This window comes from Rattus norvegicus, chromosome 8, assembly GCF_021556685.1.
Source record: "Rattus norvegicus strain SHRSP/BbbUtx chromosome 8, alternate assembly SHRSP_T2T, whole genome shotgun sequence".
Classification (NCBI taxonomy): domain Eukaryota; kingdom Metazoa; phylum Chordata; class Mammalia; order Rodentia; family Muridae; genus Rattus; species Rattus norvegicus.
The window spans coordinates 102,940,744-102,956,617 of NC_141541.1; the positions used below are offsets into that span (position 1 = coordinate 102,940,744).

Consider the following 15,874-nt stretch of genomic DNA (forward strand, 5'->3'; position numbering starts at 1 on the left):
AAGAACTCGCTTTCCCTTCTTGCTCCTTGCCTGGCAGAGCTAATGATTCTGTCATTCCAAAAGGCAGAGGTGAAAGGCCAGAGGCCTACAAGGGAACAGGGTTGAGAGTAGTAGCTGCTGAGGCTACCCTGGGGGCAGATGTTTGCCCAGAAAGGTGTCCAGGAAAGAGCAGGAGCATGAGAAGGGAATCCCTGGGTGACAAGCTTAATACATTTTCTGATAATCTGTAGGACATTTTGAGGACATCTGAACTGTGTTTAGAGATCTCTTTCCTTCCTCTTGAGGTAATTTTGCTGAGGAAGAGAATCACCTCAACTTCAACAGTTTGCTTACTACTCTACCTGCTGAGGCAGAGGCCAAGGCCTGACCCTGGAAAACATTAGCACTTATCCATGGGTCTCCTCAGTTTTGCTCAAATCTAGGTAATGTCCCAGATCCTTTCTAAATCACACAGAGTCCACCAGGTAAAATACAGAGTCCACCAGGTAAAATACAGGAGCCCAGTTGAATTTAAAGCTTCGAATAATGGCAATTAATGTCTTAGAGCATGTGATCATTTTTATCGCCCCTGCAACTGAATCCTTGAGGCTACAAGCAAAGATCAAAGGTTCATTTTGCTCATGGGTTCAGAGCCCTCATTTCATCGTGGCAAGCAGCTCTGTAGAGCAACCTTCCACCAAACAGGCAGGAAGCAGAGCAATAGTACAATGAGGGCAAGATACAGCCCCCAATGACTTCCTCATGGCAGACCAACCTGCCACAGTTCCGACATTCCCTTGCATTCAGTTTAAAGTTTAAACGCATTGATGGGTATTTGTATGTTTCCAGCCTGTCTAATAAAGGGGTGTGTGTGTGTGTGTGTGTGTGTGTGTGTGTTTGTTTGTGGTGTTTTGTTGTTTGTTCTTGCTTTGTTGTTGTTATTTATCTGTTTTTGTGGGGTTTTTTTTTTTTGCTAAGTTCTTTTTCCTGTTTGCTTCCTTCCAAATCAGCTACTAACCCTAGATTTCCCCACAGCAGACTTAGCAATACGAACTCAGAGTTCAAGCATTTTACTTTGGATACTGTGAACACATTGGTAAAGAAAGAGAAAGTTCAGCATTGCAGGAAGTGGGTGGCTAAAACCGAGTCCTGTGGGGGAAATTCTGAGAAACAAAACCCATTTGACCAGACTGTGGGCAGAAACAGCTGGGCTGTTTACCAGCTGTGCCAGTTACTGGCTGAGGGCTATTTGGAGTATTATTAGCCTTCTCATGTCACGTTCACAGGGAGGAGGCATGATCTTCTGGCCATCTGAAGGAAAGACCTCGGGGACAAAGCAGATGTGGGCATGCTGGAGACAGGGAATGTCACCGTGACGCAGGAACGGGGACAAGGGTAGCTGCTTCGGACACAGTTCCTCCTCCTTAGGCCCTTCTCCTTGCTACTGTCATAGTCTTCTCGTCTTCATCCTCACTGCCTTTGTTCTACTCGGACTGCACCTTAAACTGTGAGTCAAGACCTCTCGGGGGTCATAATTGAAGGTGGTACCACATAAAAGATGAACAAATGGGCAACTGCCCAAAACTAATTCAAAATCAGATGCATCGTGAATCCAAGGCATTGGTGGTGGTACTCACCTGTGTCCCATCACCTGACATCCCTGCAGCCTTGGTTCTGAACACAGAGCACGCTCACATCACACTGTACCTGCCCCACACATCATGCAACTCTAACAGAGGCAATTTGCCTGAAATCCCTCTCTCTAGCTTGAGGGTACTATATGATGTGAGCTGCAGTATTTTCACTATAAACACAAGTCTCCAGCTCTGATATAAAGACAATCACTTAACTACAGAAAATGAAACAATTTTTATTGTCATTCATCAAGGTGTAAGCATAAAGTTATCACTGAATTGGGTAGGGGGGTTAGAATATTATGATTTTAAGAATTGCTGTTTGTGGACTTGCAGTATTTGCTACTTAGGAGTGTTTACTGATCGCTGGAGTTAGGCATTCAGTGAGCTCAGATCATGGTTCACAACGAGCTGTAACTCCGTCTCAGGGCATCTGAGGGTACCGACATTCACATGTAAACACATTCACACACAGATACCCACATGTACACACAATTTTAAGGAAAAAATAAATCTTTATAAAAATTGCTATTCGGTTTCTGATAAATGTTTCATTTAAAAAAATCATTCAATGGACTTGGCTTAGAATTAGGGTAGAATTTCACAGTCAAAAATGTCTGAAGTGGCCCTAAAGATTTATGCCTTCTGCACTATGAATTTATTTGAAATAGTGTTCTGAGCATCGATGATCACTAAATCCAAGTATTTGTCAGCTTTGAACAATGCTGAAAGTGTTCTTCATCTTGGAACATCACTCAGCCAAGATTTAATTCTTTAAGTAAAAATTAATTAATAAGCACATCCAAATATTAGTAATTTCAAATTGCCATACTTAAGAGAGATTTCCTGCCAATTTCACTATATTAACATTTTATTATGTTTTGCTCTAAGGAGCAGGCCTGTGAGAGAGTGGGTCAATCTAAAGAATCTTCTTTGATAGAAGTTATAAGGAATGGTTTCTGATGCCCTCCTACTCACCTCGTCCCTCGACACATATGTCATGTGGGCTAGCTGGCTCTGAGGTCGTGAGAAAGCTAGCCCTATCCCTCACCAGGTGCAACACTAAGGAGAGTGGACCCTGCACCTCACCTAGGCAGCACAGTAGAGCTGCCCTTGATGGTAGGAAGGCAGGAGAATTGTCCCAGCCATTTGCTAGCTAAGGCATGGGATGAGCTAGCTAGGGCAGAGCTGGTGATATGGGGGAGTACAGGAGAGCTGGCAGACTGACCAGTTCAGATACCTCCCTGGTCCAGGTCCAGGGCTTTGAGTTGGCCCAGACCAACATCTACCCCATCTTTGAACTGCTGGAGCATATGAGGGGGCTAGTCCTACAGATCCAAAGCTACAGGATCTCCATGACACAGGGCAACAACAGGATATCTGAGGGGGGGTCCCAGTGAGGATCCAGTATTAGTGGACTAGCAGAAACCAGAGGCCTTGAACCAGATCAATGAGCCATTGCAATGAACACTTACAAGCAAAGAAGTATGGACAGAGGGATATACTGTGGGACACGCTGTGACACACTGTAGCTACCACAATGAGATCTTTTTTCATCCTCATGTTTGGGGGTAGGTTGAAAGGTGGAGGGCGGATATGAGGGGGACAGAGAGATGGGTGGGATTGAGGTACATAATGTAAAATTCACAAAGAACAAATAAAAATTTTAAAATAACGAAAAAGAAGGATGGGAGCGTTTCCTCTGAGAGGCCTGAAGTGACCTGTGAAGACAGCTTTGTGCTCTCTTGATTCAGAAAACCTCACAAACAATGCAAATCATGTGTTCTTAGTGATCACTCTAACACTTGTAAACTTCCCAGGGCTTACGGGACTCTACACATCTGAAAGTCTACCTGCACATATCACTTTAAAGAAGTAATGTATGCCAAGCTAGTGATACGATGGCAGATTTGTAAGGTGTGTCCAGGCCAAATTTGGGGGTGTGGAGCAGGGATGAACAAAGTGTTAGTAAACCAAAAAGAATGTGAATTTTTACTATATAGGCTTGAAAATGGAGGAAGGAATATTGAACTTAAGGCTTTGGACACAGATGCTCTGGTCACTGAACACATCCAACTGAACAAAGCTCTCAGGGTACATCGCCAAACCTATGGAGCTTAAGGACACACTGACCTATGTGAGAAGTATCCTCTGACACTCTAAGATGATCCTCTGAAAGGGAAGACAGAAGAAAGGGAGCCTGCATCCGAAAAAGAGAAAGAACCATGGGAAAGTGACAGAGCAAGGTGAACAGTATAGTAACCAATTCAGCATGAGTGAAACCACATATATACAAACGTACATACATACACACTTACAAACATACACACATACACACTTACAAACATACATACACACATACAATTACACATACATACATACAATTATACATACACACATACCTATATACAAACATACATACATACACACATACAAACATACACATATACACACTTACAAACATACATACACACATACAATTATACATACATACATACAATTATACATACATACACATACCTATATACAAACATACATACATACACACATACAAACATACACATATACACACTTACAAACATACATACACACATACAATTATACATACATACATACAATTATACATACACACATACCTATATACAAGCATACATACATACACACATACAAACATACACACATACACACCTATAAACATACATACACACATACATGCATACATACATACAAAATACATACATACATATATACACATATATATTCATACATACACACTGATTTTAAAATAAAATAATATTTTGTAAAAGAAGTAAGAATCTGGTCAAATTAAAAAATAAACAACTTTTATTTTTCAGAGGAATGAGGTTGCAGGGCAGACTGCAGCTCCCCAAATTAGAAAGATGTACAATCAGACGGAAAGAATTCCATCCTACTGGAGGGAAAACTCAAGCAGAAACCTCCCTGAGATGGGCTAGAGAGTGGGAAAACCTGGAGTGCAGTTGGTTAACTGCTGAGGACTCAGCATGGACACGCTGAAAAACTACAGGGTTCTCGGTCAGTCACCAGGCACCCTGCACTTTGTGAGTTTTATTTCCAGTTTACTCAGAGCATGTTCACAGTAAATGCTGAAGAAAAAAACACTCCATGCTTTGGTGGAAGGAGGGGAGACAGAACTCTTGATGTCTGCCGGAGCTGTCTGTTCTTGCCAAGATCAACATTTAGGAGAATCGATTTTTCCAGAAGCTAAATGGATGGGTTTTATCAGACTGTAACTTACCTTAGGGAAGGAAAAAAGGACACCTACCCCCCATTTTCTCTAGCCATCCTGCCTCAGCTCACATGAACAGAACCTGAGGAGTACTGGTGGAATTCATAATCCAGGGATATACACTCCCAGAACCGTCATAATACAACCACAGGATTACTGAAGATGCCTTGTCCCTCCCCATCTCCCTGACTTGCTGCTAAAGGTCTGCTTTCCAGTTCAGTTTCTCTTACCCAGCATAAGAGTAACAATCAAACACCACAGTGGTATCTGGACTTATCAGGTCAGTAATGGTTTTTTGTAAAGTTTTAAAAGAAACAGTGTAGTGTTATATATTTATGGACACAGTTTGATGTATTTCAATTTAAATATACTAATTAGTAGACTAAGGTCATTGGTATTTGCATCACCTCAAGAATTTATCAACTCCTTCTAGAGAATCTTGTGACCAATATGCTGAGAGAGTTTCTGAGAGAAGAATAGAAAACCCAAGAGTAGATGAATGGCCTGAGGAGAAGCACTCAGGAACACACTTTACTACAGACTCTAAATGAAGGGCCAGACACCAAACCATCAATAGGAATGACAGACAAAGACTGTCTTGACTAGGCTCACTAGTAACTTAGACATGGTGAAGGATTACTCTCTAAGCTTAAATATACGAAAGCAGTAACTTCCCATAATAAAAAACAAAGAATACGTCTGAAAAATGAAAATAGAGAATGTAAAGATTTCTGTTCAACTATCTTGTGATGGGATCACAGGAAAGAGAAAGGGAGGGCAAAGAAGCAAGATTTTGAAATAGTGGCTAAAGACTTTCCAGCCTAGAAGCCACTTTTCCAGAAATCTCACAGAAAACTAATGAATAAAACCAAAGAAAGAGAGTTTGAGTTGGGCATACTGACATTCATATACCCTAGCACTCAGGAAGCTGAAGAGAGGGATTGGGAGGTTGAAGGATGTCTGCACTTCTCAATTGCTAAAGACCAGCGATTACCAGTTAAGTACCTGTTACTAAACCAAAATATCAGGAAACTACATCTCACCCTATGTACTGGTCAGCTTCTCCTTAGTCAACAAGAGACCTAGTCAACTGAAAAGAGAAAATTGCTTTTACCTCACAGTCTTGTAGGTTTCTACACTGTGGCTTTGGAGCACATGAAGCAATCCATCCTAGAAGGAGTGGGTATCCAAGGAAACTTATCAATCTTAAGCAGGCATGAGGTAAAGAGAGAAAGGAAGAGACAAAGGTCCCATAATTCCCTTCAAAGCTGTCTCCCAAAGACTGGAAGGCCTCTTCTAAGAGTCCCACCTCTTAAAATTTCCATTCACTCCCAATAGCTCCCAGGCTAAAGACTAAGCCTTTAACACCATGGCATCTGGGAGACAGACCTGACCTGAGTAAAACAGTGCAGCATTCAAATTCAAGAAAGTCAAAGCTAAATAAATATCCTGAAAAATACCAGTTGGGGGTGGGGGAGGAATAGACCGTCTATGCTGGTCTGAATGGGATGATTCCCACAGTCTTGGGCATCTGAATGCCTGGTTCCTAGTTGGTGGTGCTGTTTGGGTTAGTTGAGGACATGTGGCTCTGCTGGAAGAACTTTAGAAGTGAGCCTTGAAAGTTTAGAGACTCCCATCACTTCAAGTCCATCCCCTGCTTCATGCTTAAGGCTTGGGGTGTGAGCTTTCAGCGGCTGCTGCGGCCACCATGCCTGCTGCCAGCCTCTTCCACTCTACCATCCTGAACTCTAACCCTTGAGAACTATGAGCCCAAATAAACCGTTTCTTGTCTAAGTGTCCTTGGTCACGTGCTTTATCCCAGCCGTTGGAAATAACTAGGATACCTTCCCCACAGAGGACAGGAGGGGGCAGTTGTATGGACTTCTCAGAGGCTATATTATAAACAAAACCAGATTGCCATGACAAGTGTGGAAAAGAACACCAACAGAGAAAGGCTCCCTCAAAAGGGAAGAAGAAATAAAGCCTTCGTAAGAAACAAAAACTGAAGGGATTTGTTGTATCTAGATATAACTTGAAGAAGAAAAAAAGGTAATGAACAAGTTCTTCAGAGAGAAGGAAAATAATAACGGCCAGAGACTCAAATCTAGAGACGGAAGATGGAACCAGTGAGAAGAGGTTAAAATAAATATGTGTGATTCTTAAATGATCTAAAGGGACAGAAGTTTAATTTAAAGTAATAAAAGTAACTATGTGTGATGTGTATCCTGAGATGGATGGCAGCAACAGTGGAGGAGATAACAGGGAGAGACTCTGTAATTATGAGGGACTTGCACTGACTGAAGCATTGCAGTGCTATTTGAAAGTGGAGATCTTAAAGATAAATCACAAACCATAGAGTAATCACCGAAATTGATTGCTAATGAGATTTCGAAATCGAAACGCAAACAAAGATAAAAAGCTCGAAACCCTAAAATGCTTACTGGGGACCACAAAAGGTAAAGCCTGGAGAAGAAAAGGAGGAACAAAAACAAGGGTAACTAGCAGAAAACAATAAAAATGAAATATAGAAATCGATGAAACTGCTTCAACCTTAGACACCACTGATCTAAATACATCAGTAAAAAATAATAAATAATTTATCAAGGTGAATGAAGAATATAACAACTGTATGCTCTCGATAAGAGTTTCACTTTAAATATGAAGATGTGCATCAATCATAATGAAAAGGGTGAGAATTATGCCATGCCAACACTGCAATGCTGATTTGAGGCAATAGGGGTAATGATGAAATTTATGTATCAAGACAGCAAGAAGACATAGGACCTTCAGTGTGGCTGGGGAAATTACTGAGTATCAAGATTCATGTTAGCAAAAACTAAGTGCAAGGACAAAAATGGATGAAGCCACTATTAAAGATGGAGAACGGGGTTGGGGATTTAGCTCAGTGGTAGAGCGCTTGCCTAGCAAGCGCAGGGCCCTGGGTTCAGTCCCCAGCTCCCAAAAAAAGAAAAGAAAAGAAAAAAAAAAGATGGAGGCCAGTGGCTCTCTATCAGAAAGGGGCGTCTCCTGGGCTGGCAAGAATGCTTAATGGGAAAAGTGCCTGTTGCCAAGTGTGAGATCTAAGTTGGATTGCTGGGATCCACAGGTTGGAAAAAGAGGGTCAACTCTGTCAGGTTGTTCAATGACCTCCCCAGCATTCTATGGCACACACAAATATAAATAAATAAACAAATGCAATTAAAAATAAATGAATAAATTTCCGGTAAGAATTTTGATATGGACATGGTTGAACGGAACGACAGCATATGTCGACTAGACGTAATTGGTATTATTTAGAGTTCATTCTCAAAAGGAAAATGACATGGTCTTCTCAACTTTACATGGAACTTTCTCCCAAATGAATAGACCACACTGTGGCCCATAAACATCCTTAATGAAAGGAGCACGAAAAAAAATCAGTAACAGACTACTACATGGAATACTCTAACAATACACAAAAGATAAGTGACACGTAAATGAAGAGAACATTTAAATTGTCTTGACCTAAATGAAAATAAATCATCTCAAAGATCATGATCATGGCGGAGGGCATTGTCGGTGACCCTTGTTCTTCCATGGAGACCAAAGCTTTAAATACGGATGTTATAGGAGAAGAAAAATCTAAAACCAGTCATCTGAGTTCCTACATTAGGAAACTAGAAAGAAAAATTAATAAGGAAGAGTAAATAAGGGCTGGAGAGATGGCTCAGCGGTTAAGAGCACCAACTGCTCCTCCAGAGGTCCTGAGTTCAATTCCCAGCAACCACATGGTGGCTCACAGCCATCTGTAAAGAGATCGGATGCCCTCTTCTTGTGTATCTGAAGACAGCTACAGTGTACTTATATATAATAAATGAATAAATCTTTAAAAAAAGGAAGAGTAAATAAACCCAAAGTAAGAGCAAAAAGAGAAGAAATAAACATTAGAGCAAATATCAGTAAAAGCTTGAAAGGGATATCAATAGACGCTGTCAGCAAAACGAAATACTGACTTACTAAAATTTTCAATACAATCAATACTCATGCAGACAGGATAAGTAAAAAAGAGAAAAGACATACATCATTAAGATCGGCAGCGACAGAGGTCATTTCACTGTAGACCTCTTGAACAGTAAAAAGACAGTGAATAAATATCACAAGCAGCTCCATAAGCCACAAACTTGACAGCTTAGATGAGGCAGACCAGTCCTTAAGGACGAATGTGCCAGAGGAAGCGAGAAGAAATAGATAAGTAACCAGGCTAGCATCCGGCAAACAGAGCCAGCACTCAGCCACCTTCCACACAGAAAGCGCCCGGCTTAAGTCATTTTATGGGAATTTTGGAAAAAAAATGTAGGAATTCCACCAATTTTCTACAGCATCTTCAGACCATAGAAGCAAATGGAAACGTGTCTCATAATTTATCTGATGATTTTATAATATAAGATTTTAAATAAGGCCTTATCAGCAAACTGCAGTCCAATGATTTTCGTGAACAGAAGTGAAAAAATACTGATCAAAATTTTAGTAAGAATAATGCAAAATAAATATGAAGAATTACGTGCGATAACTAAGTAGGCTTTCCAAGGTTACAAGTTTGGTTCAACATTTAAGAATAACAATATAGATCTACCATATGAACAGTCTGAAGAAGAGAAAGTACATGCCAATACCAATAGATAGGGAAAGAGCAACTGACCTATGCCAAGAACTAGCATCAAATCCGAAAAAAGGAACTTTCTCCGCTTGCTAACAGAGGTCAAAAGAACAAACAAACAAACAAACAAACAAACAAACAAACTGCCTAATAATGAGAAAGCTGCAACTTTCCTGTCAAAATCAGGACCACGACCAGATTATTTCTTTTTACCAGTATTTCTACATTAATTATATTTGAAGTCCTACTAACTCAGCAAGATTATAGAAGAGGAGGAGGGGGAGCAGCAAGAGGAACAGGAGGAAGAAGAAGGGAAGGAAGGAAAAGAAAGGAAAGGAAAAGAAAGAATAAAGTTTGAGAGGGAGAAAAATATTCATTTTCAAGTGATAAGATTGTCTAAATATAGCAGAATCATAGAAAGAAAATTGGAACTAATTAGCAATTATAGTAAGATTGCAGGGCATAATTTTAACATAAATTAATTGTTTTCCTATATACCAGCAAAGAACAAGTAGAATTTGAAATTAAAAACACATTTCCATTTACATTAATTTCCTAAGCAACTTCTACTTATATTTAAATCCAACGAAGTAGTAAAAGATTTATATGAGAAAAACCTACAAAACTCTGAAGAAAGATGCTGTATTACTTAATTTTCTATTCCTGTGGTAAAGCACCATGACTAAGGCAGGTGTGTATGAGAGGAGGGATGCTAGGGGGAGGGGTTATGAGAGCAGAGGATGGTGGGACAGAAAAGGTATGAGAGGAGACGAGGTTGGGACAGGAAGTGGCTGAAAGGAGAGGAGGTTGGGACAGGAAGTGGCTGAAAGGAGAGGATGTTGGGACAGGAAGTGGCTGAAAGGAGAGGATGTTGGGACAGGAAGTGGCTGAAAGCAGAGGATGTTGGGGTAGGAAGTACCTGGGGGTAGGGGATGTGGGACAGGGAGTGTATAAAAGTGCGTGACGCTGGGACAGAGAGTGTCTGAGGAAGGAGTGTCACACCAGGATGGTACAGAACTCTATGCCTACTGCTCAACGCTTCTATAAATTTAAACTGCATTTCAAACGAAATGTACTAACTGAAAATACTTCAGTAGCAAAGGTTTTGCTTTTACCTCCTCTGCTTCCATTGCCTTCCCTGAGGCCAGCTAACTCCTGAGGTGGTGATAGCAAGAGACGTCTGTTACAGCAACAAACTGGAAGAGATACAGAAAAAAAGTCACAGTGAGAGCACGGCTATCTCTCAGTCACCTCATACTAGGTCAGATGCTCTTCCATCAAGAGTCCTGTGTGATTCTGCTGAACTCACAGGTCAGTGCCTGGCTCAGCCATCACCAGAGAAGCTTCCTCCTACAACAGATGGGAACAAAAACCACAGCAGGACATTGCACAGGAAGGAGAGACTAGAGTCTACATGGTAATGAGAGACTAGAGCCTCCATGGGATGTCTCCATTAAATACCCCCAACCTCCCTTGGACCTCAGGGAACCCTGCAGAAGAGAAGGTGGAAATAGCTGTGGGGCAGGGTAGAGGACACCACAGAGACTGAGGCAGGATGCACAGGGCCGGCATAGATCTGTAGAAGATGGGATTCCATAGCTGAAAGGAGGAGTAGATACAAGCCGCCATTCCTAAGCCAGAAGCCATCTGCGGTTGATAACCACTAGCAAATGAAAATCTAGTTTTCTCCAAGGGAGTCTCGCTGGAGAAACAAACTACTCTTAATGATAGGCCACATGCCCAGCAGAAGATGGCCAACAGAAAACAATTCAACAGCATCACTGAAGGTTCCTTGTATTCTCTGGTCTTGTCAGGACTTCTTCAAAACTTTTATTTTGCTTTTTAATGTTAATCTTATTTATATATGTATAAATATAATACATACACACACATACAGCTTAGTATTTTTATGGGATTGTTTGGTTTGTCCTATTAGTTTTTATTTTATCTTATTATATTTATTTTACTATTTTCCCATAGAAGCCGGTTTGTTTTCTAATGAGAGACCAACAGGGGGTGGATCTAGAAGGGAGAGGAGGGGAGGTGGGAAGGAACTGAAGGGATTACAGGGAATGTCATGTGTAAAAACAGATGGACAAAACTTATCATTCCAAGGACTAAGCCACTACCCAAAGACTATACATGGACTGACCCTGGACTCTGACCCCATAGGTAGCAATGAATATCCTAGTAAGAGCACCAGTGGAAGGGGAAGCCCTTGGTCCTGCTAAGACTGAACCCCCAGTGAACATGATTGTTGGGGGGAGGGCAGTAATAGGGGGAGGATGGGGAGGGGAACACCCATATAGAAGGGGAGGGGGAGGGGCTGGGGAGATGTTGGCCCAGAAACCGGGAAAGGGAATAACAATCAAAATGTAAATAAGAAATACCCAAGTTAATAAAGATGGAGGAAAAAAAACAGAAACAAAAAAACCTTATTATCATAAAAGGAAAGAATTCATAAAAATATTTCTATCTAGCAAAGGGCAGCCTAGCACTGGAGACTAAAGCAGGAGTAGAAAAGAAAGCAAAATCCACAGGTAGGGTTCTCTTTCTATAACAGTATATAGAAAAGATGAACTTAGAAAATGGGCAGTCCTTTAAGTCAGTGGTTGGCAAGGCTGCAAGAACAAGAGGCTAAGCAACAGTGATGGCCGAGGAAGTGAATTCCTAAACTTACGGTGATAGTGGCACAAACTTGAATATATTAGCATCGTAGGCTGTTCTCTAAGGTAGACAGAGTAGCTCATGCTCTTAATTAAGTGAAGTCCTTGGGAGGACACAGGAAGTTCAAGGCCGATCTGTGTTAAATAGAGAATTCAAAGTAGGCTTAGGTGACTCAGTAAGACCTCCTTTCAGCAACACCAAGAAGAAAGAAAGGAGGATGATGAGGGCAGGGGTGGCAGAGGAGGAAGAAAGGTGTGGAGTGGTAAAAAACATAGTCTAAAAGCAGTTCAACTTTCCACCACTTCAAAATTATACGTTAATAAAACTGCTTACAGAAGGGAGGTTAAGACAAGCCAAGGACAAAAGCCACCACATGATCAAATGACTGCAGGAGGAAGAGGAATGGGAGGAAGAGGTTCAAAGGGGACAGGAAGGTCTTTTGGCCAACCTCCAGCTTCTAGGAGGGGCTGTATGGGTATGTCTTCACGGTTCCAATGTTTTGCTTTATATTTTCAAGGAATTACAACAAATAGGAGTCAAGAAGCCACCTGTGTACCCTCAGGTCCACTGTGAAGTGTTTGGGGTTTACAATTCTCCATGTGAACCAAAGGGAGAGAGAGACAATGATGTACCAGTACCCGGCTCCTGTGCGGGTTAGTGGGCCAGGTCAGCTCTTTGCCAACAACCTCTTCACTATGAGTGGACTACTGTCCACTAAGAAGTCACCAACATTTGAATCTTACTTGGTGTTTCAGATGCTAATGAACATTCAAACACGATCACCAAAGAACTTTCCACCCCAATTGTAACAACTTTGGTTCACATAGACAGGCTCTGCTTCATTGTTCTGAAGTTTGCTCCTTCTGAAAAATAAAAGGAAACAGCCATCGAAATTCATCATGATAGTAAAAGGACTCGTCCCCCAAAGCATGCTACATTACGAACACCTGCAGTTCCTTCCAAACTCGAAGATGTCAAACGGCTGACCTATAACAAGGGGCTGGAGGCGTGGGATTATCCCTCTGTGGGAACAGGGCATCTTCTGTGGACCATCCCAGTTGAAAATCATCATCACACATCATAAAGTCCTGCTCTAAAGGAAACTATGTGAAAGGCCTCTGTCACCTTTGCCCTGGGAGAGACTGTCCAAAGAAAATCCCACACATCTCTTTTCAACCATCACCCAGGACTTAAAAGCACAGTAAATTCTGTACTTGGTTATCCTTTCCTGTTTAATTCAGCTACTGGGAAGGCCAGAACTATTTTCCCTTAACTCCAATTACTTTGAAAAGTCATTTTGATGTACTTTCTCTATATGATACAAGTTCACGTACTCTTTACAAAGGGGCTTAAGTAAGTTAATACGCAAGATCTTTCATAGTTTAAAATTGTGGTATCCAGAACACAGGAAACCAGGGCCCACTATTCTGTTGTTTCTCCCCTCCTTGTCTGCAGAGAAGCTCCTAGATGTTAGCCCTATTTTTATTGCCAAGAATATTAACCAAAGAGCCGTTTTCAAGTTGTTTCTGAAACACCTCTAAAGTTTTAGGAGCAACTGAAACCTAGAAATATTATGTAATTGTCTCGAAGGTATTCTGAGAATGAAAAAGATGGCTAAGAAGCAGGCCCTTTAATTGTTCAGTCAGGCCTTTTGAACTGTGCCACACTTAACACTGCTTACCTCTTGGCTCACTTCTAGGAGCCATTCAAGGTAGTCATTACTTCTCATACTCAGTTACAGTCCAGAAAATGGCCTGAGGGGTCTGTTGTACATAAACCTACATTTAACTAGAAAAATCTCCAGTTTCCAATCGAACACACTTCCTGGGTTAGCTCATAAATGTAGTTCAGAGCAGGGAGGCCATAAAACGTCTAGGGGTGAAAAGGCTGGGTGAGCTACTGGCCTTTGTCTCTCTGCCCACTGGGTTAGCCCCGCCCTCTTCCATGCTGTGTGAAAATTTCCTGTTTCTCCTGTCCTTTCACGGGATAGTCTCTTAGAAATATGAGAATCCTCATACTTCTGTGGAGAGTCTCAGTGTGATTCAAGCGTTTTCAAAGAGAGGATAGTTATTTGAAACACATTTTATTGACGGAATTTTTCCACATAAGGAACATAAAAGGCTTATTGTGAAAGTCCAGGTATTAGACCGGATCACTTCTACTTTGGGATTCCCAGGAAGCAACACACACCCTCTAAGCAATTTTATTTCTAATCATGTATCAATTAGTAATACGTAGATGTCCTAAAATTGGCGATAGCTATATATTGCAACAATTTCTTTTCTAATCATGACTTACAAACTGACTAAGGAAGTTTTAAAATACAGCCAACAGGCTTCTTCGTAGGCCAGTCTGTTCTCAGACAGAGTTATTTGCTCATTTCTCCTCCCACGTCACGCACACGCACACACACACACACACACACACACACACAAATACACTAAGACTCCTTTTTCAACAACTTAGTCACCAAAACCTGGAGGAGGCTGAAGATGAACGTTTCTTTATTTTTACAAATTACAACTTTTCTTAGATGATTAAACCTAGCCTGATGCCTCTTGCCTTTTCAGAAATCTCATTTTCTTTTTTTAAGCCACAATCTACTTGACTCACTAGGGGAAGGCAGTGAGGACAGGGGTTTGGTTAATGTCTTGCTGGTGTTCCAGGGAACCCACCAAAGAACACACAGATATGATCTATGGCCAACTGAGAGTCTTTTTTTCTTTTTTAGCCAATTGGGACTATAGGATAGTAGAGTAAGAGATTTTTTTAAAAGGCAAAATCCATATCCTGGTACCTCACTCTGTAGATGCAGGGGGAGGTTTTGCACAAGCAGGCAGTTTAATAGAATCTAAGGTAAACAGTTAGCTGGAGAGGGAGCAGGCAGTTTGAAGGAAGCTAAGATAAATTGGCTTGGGCATCCTGATTTTCTGATCCTAGAATAGAGTTGGGTAATTTTCCACAGGATTCTCCATCAAGGAACCCTCAAATTCTAGTTAAACCTAAAATGGCCTCGGCAGAAACACAAGACGTGGGAACTTCTGCACCCTCTTGCCCTGTCACACCGGCACAAAGAACACACAAACAAACCGAAGCTACGTCCAAGTGTATCAGCAGCTGTTCAGCTAATTTGACTCAGTTGGGACTCTGGAATGTAAGCAACTGTCTTCAAGGCCAGCCCAACAGGTTTTAGCCTGTCCCTTTGGTTGACAATGGTTTTGGGGTGGAGTGGCAGTGCTATTCTTGATCTGTGAGAGAAATTCTGAAAATGTCAGCGTTACCTCTCTGCACATCATCGAACCTCTCTGATCTATTAGTCTAGCTACATTCACGGTGACAACTGGAAGTTGTAGATTTGACTTACGTTGTAGAAATTTTTAACCTCAATCCAGGGTTTCTATCCCACTTTTGATCATTTAACTCCTGGATAAAATTTTGACACACACACCCTTTATATTTACAATAAGCCTTAAACAACACAAGACCTGGGCAGATATCTACCCTCTGTATCATTAGAATCTACTTTCCTATTGATAACCTGAGTTATTTACTGTGTTTCATCTGGGCTGCTCTTAACTCCAATTGGCCAGCCCTCAGGGCCACATTTGCATGACTCACCTAGCCCATGGTGGCTTCTCTTTTCTCCTTCTTCTTCCTCGTGGTGGCTCTCTAACAACCTCCAGATCAGGG

General features: G+C 41.4%; 1 long non-coding RNA gene across 1 annotated transcript; it reads left to right on the top strand.

Annotated features, from left to right (window-relative positions):
- Positions 1-10,382: 10,382 nt before the first annotated feature.
- Positions 10,383-13,405, top strand: LOC103690449 (uncharacterized). The gene is made up of 2 exons (XR_015627939.1): positions 10,383-10,934; positions 12,702-13,405. It is a non-coding gene; the product is annotated as an uncharacterized LOC103690449 (long non-coding RNA).
- The last annotated feature ends 2,469 nt before the right edge of the window (positions 13,406-15,874 follow it).